Source organism: Leptopilina heterotoma, unplaced genomic scaffold, assembly GCF_015476425.1.
Source record: "Leptopilina heterotoma isolate Lh14 unplaced genomic scaffold, ASM1547642v1 Lhet_18, whole genome shotgun sequence".
NCBI classification, from domain to species: Eukaryota; Metazoa; Arthropoda; class Insecta; order Hymenoptera; family Figitidae; genus Leptopilina; species Leptopilina heterotoma.
Window position 1 is genome coordinate 664,803 of NW_025110896.1, and position 15,909 is coordinate 680,711.

The window sequence follows — 15,909 nt, forward strand, 5'->3', positions numbered from 1 at the left end:
AAATAATTTTAATTATGTAAAATTGTAAATATTAAAATATTGTTTTAAATATTGTAAATTTATTTTATTTTCTATTATAAAAAAAACTACCATTTTCAGAGGAAAAGTAATGAGAAATTGAATGAATAGCGATTGAAAAAAAATAGTTCAGACTGAAAAAATCTCTTCTATAAATTCTCGAATAACTATTATCGGTTGGATTAAAAAATTAGGATAATTATTGACATTATGATTTTTCCCTATTTCTACACTTTTGTAAACAATGTTTTGAGAAAATTTGTCCGATGGAGTTGTTAAATAAAGGGTTGTCAGCGGTATTTCACGGCAACCAATTATGGTCGGACACAACACACCGATCAGCAATTTGCGGGGTCGAGATTGTACTCTCGTAATTTATCGCCTTGTATATATCGACCTCTCGATTGACTTATCACGTGTTCCTCCGTGTTAAAAAAAAAGGGAAAAAAAATAATTATTTTTCTATTCCGTCCTCCAACATTGTGTCAAGATTAAATGAGATCTAAAAGATTTACAAGTTTTACAAGATTAACAAGTTTTACAAGCGTAGGCAAATGTGCATTTTTTCTCTCAAAAAAATAACGGAAACTTTCGACATTGCTCGAATTATTGCTCGCATTATTGTTTCCTTATAATTAGACCCGATATTTTTTATTTTTATTCATTATTTTCCGCGTTGGAAAAATTTTTTTTATTTATTTATTTACTACTTTTGCAATTATTACAAACGCTGAAATTAATTAATAATTATTAGTACTCAATTATAAATATTACAAAGATTAATATTGTTTACAACTGTAAAAAATATCTAGAGAAAAATTGCGATAGTAATAATAAAAATATAATAAAAACATAATGAAATATAATAATAATAAAAATATAATAATGAAATATAAAATGAATAAAAAATATAATAATTAATAACGAGAACAATAATTAATAAATAAAATAACTTGAAAAATCTATGCATTAAAAACATAATCATACATTTTGCCTCATATATAATGAAACGAGGTAATAGTCTATTAACTTTTACCTAAGTCAACTATCATTAAATAATAATTGAAAGCCTAATTAAAAGAGGTTTAACAATATTTTTCTATAAACTCTCCAACTTGAAACATGAATTTCATGAAAAATCAAAAGTTTTCTGCTAATTGGAATTAATCTCGAGAGAAAGATTCAACAAAAAAGACGATTAATACATCTTTTTAAATTCGTATCAATATTTCCTTTTCCTCCTACAACGGAAAAAATTCTTGATGAGAGAAAAATGTATCTATTCTTTATTCATCGATATTGTGAGTACGACTTTTAGTGGATTTCTTTTTCATATTGTTAATTTTTATATAATTTTTAATTTTTATCATATACTGTATAATTGTAAATAATAATCATTTTTTGGAGTATAATTTACTAAGAAGTAGAATTTAATTGTAGAATTATAAATTAAAATTTATAAATAAAAATTTATGAATAAAGATATATAAAAAAAATAAATAAAAATTTAAAAAAATAAATAAAAATTTATTTATTATATAAATTTATAATTCAAAGTTTCACTTGGAAGTACAATTTAATTGTACAATTTACTTGGAAGTATAATTTAATTGTATAATTTAATTTAGTATAGTTTAGAATTTCCGTTCGTTTACAAAACATCTTCAATTCGTGTCACAATCAAATGAATATCATGTAAGAAATTTTTCATGTTTTCGCTTTACGGTAAAATGAGTTATTAAGAGGTTCAAGGCGAGTCAATGATCCACCCGATTATTGTTTGCAAAAAAGAAAAAAAATTTTTTTTCTATGTCATAATTCCTTTATTTTCTTTAACATGCAAAGTAATATCTTTATTATTAGTTGATGATGCATTTATATATTGTGTCTTCTCTCGACAATCATTAATATTCATGGTAATAGAGGTTTGTCCTCTTTTTTTCAATGAGTTTAGCCAACAATCATCTGGCCAACAATGAATATCGACGACATAGGTCACTTACAATTTTTCCATTGCGTATGCTAATTAAATTTGTCATTCCCACATATTCATAAAATGTTCTTCTTTCAATTATTTCTCTTCTTTTTTTTCTCTATTCGTGATGACGAGAAAATAATTTCTGATAAATTGATTATTAAAATAATAAATAAATTGATGATTATTTATTAGCCTCATTGTTTTTTTTTATTATTAAGTTAAGAAATACAGTTGTTATTTTATTTGTAAGGATGGATGGTTTTAATAATTAGTGCACTAATTATTAAAACTATTCATCCGTACAAATCAAATGAGTAATAAAAAAATAATTTAAAAAATTAGGGCAGTAATTATTAAAACTATCCATCCTTACAAATCAAATAATTACGGTATTTCTCTACTGAATAATAAAAAAATAATGATAATTAATAATTAGGAGCATTTTTATGATTGAATCAAGTTCTGAAAGACGTTTTCAAATGAAGGAACAATTTTTTTTTTGGTAAATGTTTTCAGAATATTTAAAAAAAATACGTGGATGGGGTGTACAATAATTATGATCGACAATTAGAAGACAAAAATATTTTTTATGCTGGAAAATTATAATAATCTAAATTCTTCAAAAATTATTTAAATTTTTTAACATGTATTTAATTAATTAATTATTAAAAATAATCGATTTATTGAAGAATTTTAGTTAAAAACACTAAAAAAAATTGAAGAAAATTGAATTGAGAAGAATATTATTATTTATTATAAAACATAATAATAAAAAAATTGAAGTTACAAATTATTATTATTAATTATTATAATTATTATTATTTATTATTATATAACTCATATTATTATTAATTATTATTATTTATTGCAAAAATTCAATTATTTTCAAAAGTAATTAAATTCTTCGCAAAAATTCAATTTAGGTTAAAATTTTTTTAAAAATTCTCATCAAACTTTCAATTATCTTTATAAATAATGAAATTCTTCTCTGAATTTTAATTATTTTCAAAAAAAAATTTTTCAATTAATTGATTTTCAATATCTACTACTTTGATAAAATTTTTCCAAAAGAATTCAATTTTTTTTCAAAAATAATAAAATTCTTCGCAGAAATTCAATTATATTCAAAAATATAAAAAAAATTCTCGTCAAAATGTCAATTATTTTTATAATTCTTAAAAATGTTATTAAAATTCGACGAAAGAATTCAATTATTTTCAATAAAATTGATAATATTCTTTATGAGAAAGATTCAATTATTGAATAAATTATTTATTTTTGTATTTAAATTTTAAATAATTGAATTCTCGTGGAATTTTCTAATAAAAATTGCTTTAAAAAAAGAATTTTAGTTAAAATTTTATAATAACAGAATAGTAAAAGCATAGTAGCATGAATTTCTAGAAATAATTGAATTTTGAGAAGGTTTCAAATTAAAGTCTTTAAAAATCTTAATTTTTCATACTTTTAATTAACAATTTTGTCGAATTTGATTTTTTTTTAAATTTTAATTGGAATTTTTTTTTAAATTATTCGAAGTTTTTATTTTCTAATTTATATTTAATTAAAGAATTTGCGAATAATCGAAACTTGGTAAAATTGAATTGTAAACAAATGCATTTTTATAAAATTCTTAAAAGACTTTTTCAAAAATTATTAAACATAATTTATTTAATAATTTATTGAAGAAGAATTTTAGATAAAAATTCTAGAGAATAGTGATTGAATTGAAGGAATAAAAATCCCGTGGAAAAATAATATCGATTAAATATTTATTTAAAAACGAAATTATTGATGTTTTCGAATAATTTCTTAATTTAAAAATTCGGAATTAAATCTAATTGAATTTTTTTTAGTATCTAAAAATTTTTTAGAGTTAATCAAAATATTTTTTACAAGAAAGGGTAAGAGTCAAAATTTTGTCTCCAAAAATCATGAAAAATTCAGAGAGCTGACGGAAAATTATTTTTAAAAATTAATTATTTTTACCTATCAATTATTTTATTTACTTTTCAATTTTACTATTCAGTAGCTTCAGATTATTGTCATAATCAAGAAATAAAAAAAGAAGATGAAAAAAATTTTACACAATTACGTGAAACGATTTCCTTGACGCTCAAGTAATTGAAGCCAATCGTTAATTTCTCGTTAATCACAATAATTTTTTTCTTCACTTCTAATTAGAACTGGAAATCGTTCTGTAATTTTTAGTCGTTGTACTAGAACCATAACAGGAATAAGAAGTTGAATCACATCGATCAATGAATGAATGATAAATATGTATCTGCTTGAGTTATATGCTTTATGCTTGGTATCTCTTTATTAGGTGTAGAATATATCTGTAGTATATAATGTAGTATAAAGTATATAATATATTATATACAATTTATAGTTCAAAAAATTTTTTTTTATCAATTTGAGACAAAAAACGAATCAAAAGTTTTGCGAAGCAACATTTTATAATTCGTTTTTTCATAAAATTTTTTTTTTATCAAAATTGAGACAAAAAAATAAATCAAAAGTTTTGCGAAGCAACATTTTATGATTCGTTTTTTCATAAAAATTTTTTTTATCAAAATTGAGACAAAAAACAAATCAAAATTGTTGCTTCGCAAAACTTTTGATTCGTTTTTCTATAAAATTTATTTTTTATCAAAATTGAGACAGAAAAAAGAATCAAAAGTGTTGCGAAGCAACATTTTGATTCGTTTTTTGTCTCAATTTTGATATCCGCAGAAAAACTGTGATAATTTGAAATTATAATCTCGCTTAACAACATAATCAAGGAGAAAAATCGGGGTATAGGCAATATTATTATTTCTTTGAAGAAGGTGATTTTTCTTTATGTTAACTGCGTGTAAAATTCCATCGTGGAGAGTGACTTGACTCTGCACACAAATCAGGAAGTGATTTCCATCGACGAACTGCAATGGTCTTTCGTTTCTTTCGCTTGTTTTTTTTTCCTCCACTTTTTTTTGTTTTTATTTGCTCGCGCAGAGAAAAGCGATTAGCATTACGTATATATCAATTGCCGAGGGGGAGATGAAAAAGAAGTTTACTTCTCTCGCGCATTTGATATTGAGAACAGGGTACAGACAGTCACGTGCTTCCTGTTCGTTTTGTGCGCGCTGAAACTAACATTTGTATTTTCATTCGTAATAATCATTTGTAGCCAATTTGTATAACGTCGAAAAAAAAATTTGTGCGGTATTTCATGAATTCATAAAGATTTAATTTAATTAGAATTAATCGAAGTAAATTTTGAACTTATTTTCAAAATTTTTTATTTGGCACAGCTAAAAATTTCGTTAGTTTAGAAAAATAATTTTGGTTAATACTTTTAAAATTTTTGCTATTTGTTGTTTTGGTACAATTTGAAAATTAAATTATAATTTAACGATCGTACTTTCAAAATTGAAAATGGGGGAAATGTTGAATTTCTTCACAACTTTGACACTGTTAGTAATTTTAAAGAATATTTAAAAAAGATAAATTTATTACTCGTTCGGTAATAAATCAAAAGTAGTCGGTAATTAAAGACCGAATTAAAAACCATTAAATTCAAAAAAGGTAAAAGTTACAACGCCTTCTTCTTTACAAAAAAACTAATTTGTCAAAAGAGAAACAAAAGGAAGAAAAAGTCGGTAGCAGACAAAAAAAAAATTACAACATAGGAAAACTTTTCAAAATTGAAATTTTGAAACTAAAAACAATTTTAATGAGAGAAATTATAAATTCATCTTCAAGATGCGGAAAAAAACAAAGTCAAAATCATTAGAAAGACAAAACAAAAAAAAATCAATTTTCTTAAAAAGATGTTTCAAGTTGATGAGAAATTAAGATGTCATGATCCGAAGGAATAATAATACATTTCGATGACTCGAGTGAAAGCATTTAAATATATTTATATATATATTGAAAGTTTTTTCTTTTTTCAAAAAGAAGAATAGCTCCTATGTTTTCTTTGAGAATCGGATTGCCAATCTTTTGGAATACGTTGCATACAATAATTCTTGCATACCCAAGAAGACTTCCTTGTAAGGATTGTGTGTATATATGTATACAAGAACACTGAAAACTTTCCGTCTAATTTATCGTGGCAACTCAAGTAAAAACCAATCAAAAACTTTCTCTCGAAGGGAAGAGCCAACCGGCTCATAAAGTACGTGCCAATATGTATTCCATGTTGGAAAAAAAAGAAGAAGAAAAAAAAAGATTCTTAACGCAATCTACATTCACCGATAAAATCGTGAAAATGAAAAGATAATAGTGTTATTATGCAAAATAGATAGTGTAATTAAAAAATTCTCTCTCGACGATATACTTGGTTTACTGGACATATTTATTAAAAATTGAAAGTTTCTGATTATGGTTTGTATTAAAATTATTTGTAAATTAATAATAAATATTTACAAATGCTTCGAACCATAGCGACCAAAGACGAATTTTTAAAAATAAATTAATTTACTGGAAAAATTAATTCCAAGACTCGAAAAAAATTGGAGAGGGTAAAAATCTCGAAAAGGAAAATAAACTAAAAATTGAAATCAATTTTTATTAATTGTCTCTCTAAATTTAATTATAAATAATTATAGAATAACGAAAATTGCAGAACATTTTGAGATTCAATATGGAAATGCTACTCTCCACCTGAGAACGCCAAGGTCACCGCTAGATGGCAGGTCAGTTTCTTCTTGGAATTTTTTACCGCCACCTGGTGGCGACCTTGACGTTCTCAGGTGAAGAAATTAAACCACCATTTTTTCCCTTAAAAACATTTTTATAATTAAATAAAAATGCAAAAAATGTTTTTCGAAAAATAATTAAAATTGTCAGACACAGTTTATTTGTAAATAAATAATTTTCTATTTTCTATTCTTAAATTCATTGATCATTCAGAGGTCTATTTATAGATGAAAAATAAATGAGATTGTTTATAAGTTAATAATAATATTTATTAAAATTATTATTATTCTTATAAAGAAAAATAATAATATAACAAATATTAATATTATAAATAATATAAATATTATTTTATGATTATTATAATATAATGTTATTATTATTTTCATAAATAATAATAAAGTAAAAAAATTTATTATTAATTTGTAATTTAATAATAAATAAAATTAATATTTGCTTTTAGTTAAAATCGTTTTCTTAAATTATTTTGTAATAAGACGTAACTACACCTAGATAGTCATTTTTATTAGAAAATAATTAATAATTACTAATTAAAATTTATAACATATTATTTCTTTAATAAATATAATTCTTGAATAAATAAATGAACTATCTTAAAAATAGAATTAATTACATTGTAATGCGTTTGTAATTAATTTTATTTTTAAGTGCATAGTTTAATTTGCATGTGATTAGCATTTATTAAATTTAGATAAATCAATTTTTCTTTGTATTGATTTTTAAACGTTAAAATTTTAATAAATAAATAATTAATTTCCTCTCTTTCAAAATTTACTTTTTACTCAAATATTAATTTACTCATTATTGTACATTTGTCCTAGTTCCAATTAATAGTTATTCAAAATAATTAATTATTTTAAAAAATAAATTTTAAAAAATTATTATTCCTTGAAAAAACGATAAACTATTATTATTAATAATAATATTTAAACACGGACGTTGCCCGTTATTTATATAAATAAATTATTATTATTATTATTATTATTGTTAATATTATTATCAGTTATTAACAAATTTTCAATTACATTGATAAGTAATATTTTCTGTAATTAAAAATATTAAAAATTTATAAGTTTATAATTAAAATTTGTTTTCCTAATTACATATATAGAATTTTTCCTGTATACAGAAATGAGAATTTTGATAGAGATTGAAAAGTAATTTATTAATATTTAAAAATGCTGGAAAGTGTAATTACAATTGTATATGAAAATATTGAAGTTTATTACAGTAGCTGATAATTATTATGATGAAAATAAAAAATTTTCTTTCTAATTTGAGAATTATTGAATTTTTTTGCTTCTTTATAATATAATTAACAATTCTGTTTTCACATTTTTAAAAATGCTTGCAAAACATTAGAATTTTTATTTGTTATTCTAAATTAAAGACTCATTTCTGCATGGATTGCAAAAGGAGGACATAATTAGAAACTCGACTAGTGCATATAGTTTTCTAGATTTAAAACGGGTTTTACGTTATTTTTAGCAAAAAGGACGAGTTTCTAAAGTTTATTTTTAAATTTAAATAGACGTATGTGAGAATAATTTTTATTATTTTCGACAATTTTTTTCTTTAATATAATTATGAAAAGTTTTTAATACAATAATGAAATTTAAATTAATTAGATTAGTAATTAATAATTTTAATTAATTAATTTTTCAATTCATATTTAATAATTTTAATTAATTAATTTTTCAATTAATAATTAATAATTTTAATTAATTAATTTGTCAATTAATATAAATTAAATTGATAATTAAATTTAATTAAATTAAAATATTTTGTAATGTCCAAAGAATTTAGAATATTTGGTGAGAAAAAAATAATTATCGTTATCGAAAACTTACATTTATTAAGAGAAATACACGGTGAAAAATTAGCAAGCAAAGTGTCATTTTATGTTAATAGAGTTCTTCTATAAAAATAAATATTACCAACTTGCAGTTGTAAAGTACAAAAAATTGGTATAATTCACAGTGCAAAAAGCTTTTTTCTCTAAATGTTTTTTTTTAAATGTAAACAGTTTTGGTAAACGAAAATAAAAAAATACTTTCATATTCGAAAAATTTGTCACTGCTTAAAAATAAATATATACAAAATTGGCATTGAGTAAAAATAAATCTCATTGCCGAAAATAGATCAGATTTATTTTCAGTATATGAGGCTCAGAATTTTTGGATATTCTTTTATTTTTATCTTGAAAAATTCTACAATAAATTACATATCTTAGTTGTTACGCTCTTACATATTCTTTTACGTCAGAAAAAAATGATGGTAAAAATAATAATTTTTTTTAATGCTTTATAAAAAAATAATAATTAATTACTCATTATAATTTTTTCATTTATATGCTCGAAGAGAGACAAATGTCAGTTCAAGTTAAAAGTGACTTTATTGACACTGAGAGAGTATCGTGACGAGAGTCTATAAAGAAATATATCTCGTGAAAAGATCTGCAAGATCAGATCTTTTTAATACAAAGTCTCTTGAGTACAAAAAAAAAAAACATGTGCCGAGTATACTGACCCAGATATCGCGAGAACAACGTCTCGATGTCATTTCTTTTAGAATTGTACATCAATTGTCGATTGTGTGTATAAATAAATGTGTGTGTGTGTGTGTAAGTGTGTACAAGTAGATTTTATGTTGTGTTTGTTATTAAGTGATATTGGCCTTGGCAATGTATCGAGAGAGTCTCTCAATGTGTTTTGCGATTGAGCGAGAAGGAAAGTAAGAGTGCGAAAGACACGTTGAGTTCGATGGCACTTTCACGACCGATAACTATAGAATTATACGCCTCGGACACAGAAAACTCACTAAACCTGTTTCGAGGACCAAGGAGTCCCGGTTTAGCAGCCGTAAACAATTACAAGGATCGAATGTTAAATTCCTGAATCCTTATATAGAATTAACCCTGAAATTTAATTTTTTTTCCGAAGATGATGATTCCACTGTTTGACCAAAGAAAAAAAAAGAGTTACAATTTTTTTCTTGTATTTTGGGGGAGAATTTTTGGAAGAGGTTCAATTTCTGTTTTTTTGGGATGAAAGCAAAATGTTACCATTTTGCTTTCATCCCAAAAAAACAGAAATTGAACCTCTTTTCCAAAAAAAGTAAATTTCAAAAAAAAATCTTGAAGCAAGTGTAAATTTAATTTTTAATGATTTCGATTGTTTATACTTTCAATTGAAGACGTCACAATAAAATTTTTTGCATTTTATTAATTATAAAATAGTTTTTAAGGGATAAAATAGTGGTTTAGTTTCTCCACCTGAGAACGCCAAGGTCGCCACCAGGTGGCGGTAAAAAATTCCAAGAAGGAACTGAACTGACATCTAGCGGTGACCTTGGCGTTCTCAGGTGGACAGTAGCGTCTCCATATTGACTCTCAAAATATTCGTAAATAGTAATTCGTTTTTTATCTTACAACTAGTTTGTTGTTTAATAAATAAAATAAATAAATTCATAACTATCATTCAAAATTCGTGGAGGTAATAAATAATACAGAAATAATAATAAAATCAAATCTAAAATCAAACTTTATTCAAATTTAAAAATAAAAACAAAATTCTTGGATTTATGAGAAAAAAATGTAATAAATGAAATAAATAAAGTAAATAAAATAAAGAAATTAAATAAATAAGAATGAAAAAGTAAGAATAAAAAAGAACGTAGGACTATTTTCGACCAATTTTATACAATTATCTATTTTGCAATAATGACTATTGAGCATGGAAAATATTAATATAATCATTTCCATGAATCATGGAGAAAATATAATTAAAATAATTGTAATATTATAAATTGCATGGCGTATAAATTATATATATTTTTCCTTTCAGAGATAACGATTACGTTTGTAATTGTTATATTACGGCAACTTTGTGATAATCGTACGACGATCTTTTCCACTGCTCTTGAATGCGACAAGTCCGTTGAGTATGCTCGCCAGTTAATTAGTCTTATTGACTTACTCATACGGAACCTAATTGCAGCCAGGTTCTTATATACAGTTGTGTCATACGTAAGAGAAATAAATATCACATTATAGGCGACACTCGCTTTGAATAATTACAAACACAGTTCGAGTTTTATTATAACTGTATATATCAAAGAGAAATGGTCATCAGAATTTATTTTTTTTAAAGACTAACAGAGTCACTTCAAGTCTTTAAATAATAGTCTGTCTTGTTTTAATAATAGTGGTGTAAATTAGAAATTTTAAATTGTAAAAAATTTATAATCAACAATTATAATCAAATTCTTTAAAACTATTTAATTATTTTCAAAAAATAATCAAAAGTCAATTATTTTTAATATTTAGTATTTTCATAAAATTTCGCAAAAAAATTCAATTATTTTCAAAAAATTATCAAAATTCAATTATTTTTAATATCTACAATTTTAATAAAATTTCGCAAAAAAATTCAATTATTTAAAAAAAAATTGATAAAATTCATCCACAATTCAATTATTTTCATAAATAAATTAAAACTCATCGAAGAATTTCAATTATTTTTAATACTATTTAAAATTAATTAATAGAGAAATTCAATTATTTTCACAAATAAAATTTTTCAGAAGAATTCAATTATTTAAAATAAAATTTTCAAAACATTTATTATATTTTGAAAAAATGAATTATTTCAAAACAATGTTTACAAAATTCTTATAAAGAATTCAATTATTTTTAAAAAGAACAAAATTTTTAACAGAAATTTAATTTCTTTTAAATATTTTGATAGAATTTTTCGCAATAATTCAATTATTTTCATAAATAAAAAAAATTCTTTTCAGGAATTCAATTATTTTTATTTAAAATTGATAAAATTCGATTATTTTTATAAATAATAAAATTTTTACTGGAATTTAATTAATTTAGAATAGCATTTTTAAAATAATTTCGAAAAAATCCATTATTTAACAAAATTTTTATGCAATTCTTATTCTTCACTATAATTCAATTACTTTCACAAATAATATAACATTTTTTATGGAAATTCAATTATTTAAAAACATTTTATAATAAAATTCTAAGCAAGAGTTTAATTATTTTCGCAAATAAAATTTTCCAGAAGAACTCAATTATTTAAAATAAGATTTTCATAATATTTATTATATTTGGAAAAAATTATTTATTTAAAACAATGTTTGTAAAATTCTTATTGAAGAATTCAATTATTGTCACAAATAACGAAATTTTTCACAGAAATTCAATTATTTTTAAACATTTTAATAAACTTTTTGGGCAAGAATTCAATTATTTTCATTAATAATAAAATCCTTCTCACGAATTGAATTATTTTTGAAAATTTCAATAAAATTCTACTAAGAATTTATAAATTATTTATAAAAATGATTTATTTTTATAAATAATAAAATTCATCTCAGGATTTCAATTATTTTTATAGAATTTTACAGGAATTGCTCGAAAAACGTAAATATTATTAAAAATTTAATTTCAATTCTTCGAAAGAATCAATTATTTAAAAAAAAACTGTTTTGTTTAAATTATTTAGAAGAATTCAATTATTTATAAAAATATTAAAATTTTTCACAGGAAATCAATTATTTTCAAATATTTTAATAAAATTGTTCGAAAAAAATCAATTATTTTAAAAACAATTTTAATTAAATTTTTTTTTAAATAATTAAATTATTCTTTTAGATTTTAATACAATTCTTTCCAAGAATTCAATTATTTACATAAATATAATTCTTCGAAAGAATTCAATTTTGTCGATATAAAACAAAATTATTGCCGAAAATTCAATTATTTTGAAGCATTTTAATAAAATTCTTTGCAAAATTCAATTATTTTCATAAATAACAATATTTATCACAAGAATTTAATTATTTTTAAAAGTAATAAATTCTTCCTTGTAAATTCAATTATTTTAAAAATTTCTAATAAAATCGTTCGCAAGAATTCAATTATTTTCTTAAATAATAAAATGCTTTTTAGGAATTCAATTATTTTCAAAAAAATGTAATAAAATACCACAAATGCATTTAATTATTATACTCAAAAATTTTAATAGAATTCTTTGTAAAATTTAATTACTTTTAAAAACTTTTCGCAACTCAGTGATTTTTAATATCTACTATTTTCATAACATTTCCAAACAGAATTCAATTATGTAAAAAAATTTTTTGTAAAAATCTTCGTAAGAATTTAATTCTTTTCGTGAATAATAAAAATTTTTCAGGAATTCAATTATTAAAATTAGAATTTGCATAAAATTAGTCGAAAGAAATCAATTATTTAAAAAATTTTATAAAATTTTTCGCAAGAATTAAATTATTTTTATCAATATTTAAATTCTTTCATGAATAATATAATTCGTAGCAGGAATTAAATTTATTATCAGGATAAGAAGAAAGTAAATATTTTTGATGAAAATTAGGAAAAAGTTACGACAATAAAATAATTGAATTTTTGTCAGTTTTGTGAAGTGTCTAAATCGAGTTTTTTTGGTCGTCAAGTTTAATTTTTTGATAGCTACGTTTTTACTACTTTTTTTAAATTTGAAAACTACTTTTTGCTACTTTTTTAAAATTAATTATCGAGTGCGAAGTCTGATGTAAATAAATAAAATAAGAATAAAATAAATAATTGAGTGATAGAATCATTATTATTATTAGGAAATTCATAATTATTTATTTATTGATTAGAATAGTACCTAATAATACCAGAAAATTGCAAGCAAAATTTTCAAGAAAAATAATCAGTAAAATTTGGAGAATAAGGGAATTAAAAAAAACGTTAAATACCGATAAATAAATTCACGATAAATCATTGTCCTGACGGTAGTTTAAATAAATGACACCTATTATAGAGTTTTTTCTCAGATAAAAGGATAATGTTCTTTTGAGAAGTCAACCATGGTTATTCCTCAAGATAAGGATTTAAATCAATGCATCGTTAGATTTATTTATCTATTACCGGGTTCCGCGTTTCTCTGGATCGATCATTGTTCGATTCTTAGGCGATTTATATTGAGAAGACGTGGTACGTGTATATGTGGTGATTATTGAGCGCAATCGAGATCGTGCCATAAAGATATTCGTGTGTACAAGCGAGAGAATCTTTCGCTTTTCCCTTGCATCGCAGATGTTCATCTCATCTCTTTTTCTCTTCATCTCTCTTTTCGCGAATTTTATTCTCTCAAATGAAATGACTTTCTCTGAAAATTGTTCACTTCGTGGTCGACGATGAGTGTCGACGTCGTGGTCGTCATTCTTCTTCTTCCTCCTCCTTTTTTCTTCGTCGACATGTTTAACTTCCGGGTGGTAATAAATGTTGACATAAGCATTTCTTACCCCTTTCTTTTATTTCAAAAAAAATTTTAATAAAATTGTATGCAAACATTTAATTATTTTCATAAATAATAAAAATTTCACAGGAAATCAATTATTTATTTATTTTTATAAAAAATAATTTAAAATTGTATAAAATAATAAATTCAATTATTTTCATAAATAATAAAATTCTTTTCAGGAATTCAATTATTTTTATTTTTTTAAATTGATAAAATTCAATTATTTTTATAAATAATAAAACTTCCACTGCAATTCAATTAATTTAGAACAGCATTTTTAAAATAATTTCGAATAAATCAATTATTTAACAAAATTTTTATACAATTCTTCACTAATAATATAACCTTTTTTATGGAAATTCAATTATTTAAAAAACTTAATAAAATTAATAATAAAATAAATTATTAATAAATTAATTAATAAAATTCTAAGCAAGAATTAAATTATTTTCTCAAAGAAAGTTTTCCACGAGAATTTAATTATTTAAAATAACATTTTCATAATATTTATTATATTTCGAAAAAATTATTTATTTAAAACAGTGTTTGTAAAATTCTTACGAAGAATTCAATTATTGTCACAAATAACAAAATTTTTCACAGAAATTCAATTCTTTTCAAACATTTTAATAAAATTTTTAGACAATAATTCAATTATTTTCATAAATAATAAAATACTTCTCAGGAATTGAATTATTTTTGAACGTAATTATTCTTAAAAATTTAATTTTAATTTCTCGAAAGAATCAATTATTTAAAAAATTGTTTTGTTTAAATTCTTTAAAAGAATTCAATTATTTGTAAAAATATTAGAATTTTTCACAGGAAATCAATTATTTTCAAATATTTTAATAAAATTGTTCGAAAAAAATCAATTATTTTAAGCACAATTTTAATTAAATTTTGTTAAAAATAATTTAATTGTTCTTTTAGATTTTAATACAATTCTTTCTAAAAATTCAATTATTTACATAAATAATTCTTCGAAAGAATTCAATTTTGTCGATATATAACCAAATTATTGCCGAAAATTTAATTACTTTGAGGCATTTTAATAAAATTTTTTGCAAAATTCAATTATTTTCATAATAAATAATTTAAAATTCTAGAAAATAATAATTGAATTCGACTCGTAGCAATCGATATCTTCATGTTTTATAACAATACTTTTATAAGTTGTTTAATTTAAAAAAGGTTTGAATTTAAATATTTTGAATGTCTTAATTCCTGTGGAAAATCACAGTTGTCTAACAATTTTCTAATTTTCCTTAGAAGTAAAGAAAAAAAATCTGCATAATTTCAATTTGACAAAACATAATATTTAATAAAATTTTAGTCTTTTAATAAAAAGAAATGAAAAAAATTCTGATTGTTTTCTATTTGTCATTACAATTTTGAATTAATTATAAAATAAAAATAATTACAACATAATAATATGTTGATTGTAGTATATTTTTAATTTTCTAAATAATTATTTTCAGTCGATTTCTAAAACTATTTTTCTAATTTTCTAATATTTTGTTTCTTTTTGTTTCAGGTGAGTCCTTGAATTTAATTATCCTTCTAATGTTTGCTGTGCAGGGGTAAGAAACAGTATTTTTAATACATTTTTTATTTTTCAAGGAATAGAAGTAAAAAGTTTCTTAATTCGTTTACTTCTAAAAATAAAATGTTAGGGGCAGAAAAAGTGAATGAATGAAAGAACATTCAAACTTTGTAAAAATATTTTCTTCTTTAAAAAAAAAATAAAAATTCAAATAAATTGATTTAATAAAAAATTTTCTAATTAGTGATAAATAAAAATAGTGATACCTAATAATAAAATAAAAAGTATAATTACATAAATGCAATATAAGTATCACATTAATAAATCTTAAATATTCT

The 15,909-nt window shown here is 21.8% G+C and overlaps 1 protein-coding gene across 1 annotated transcript in view; it reads right to left on the reverse strand.

Moving 5' to 3' along the window:
• LOC122499962 overlaps positions 1-15,909 on the reverse strand; it is a 134,096-nt gene that overhangs the window by 12,702 nt on the left and 105,485 nt on the right. The gene's annotated exons all lie outside the window — the stretch shown is intronic.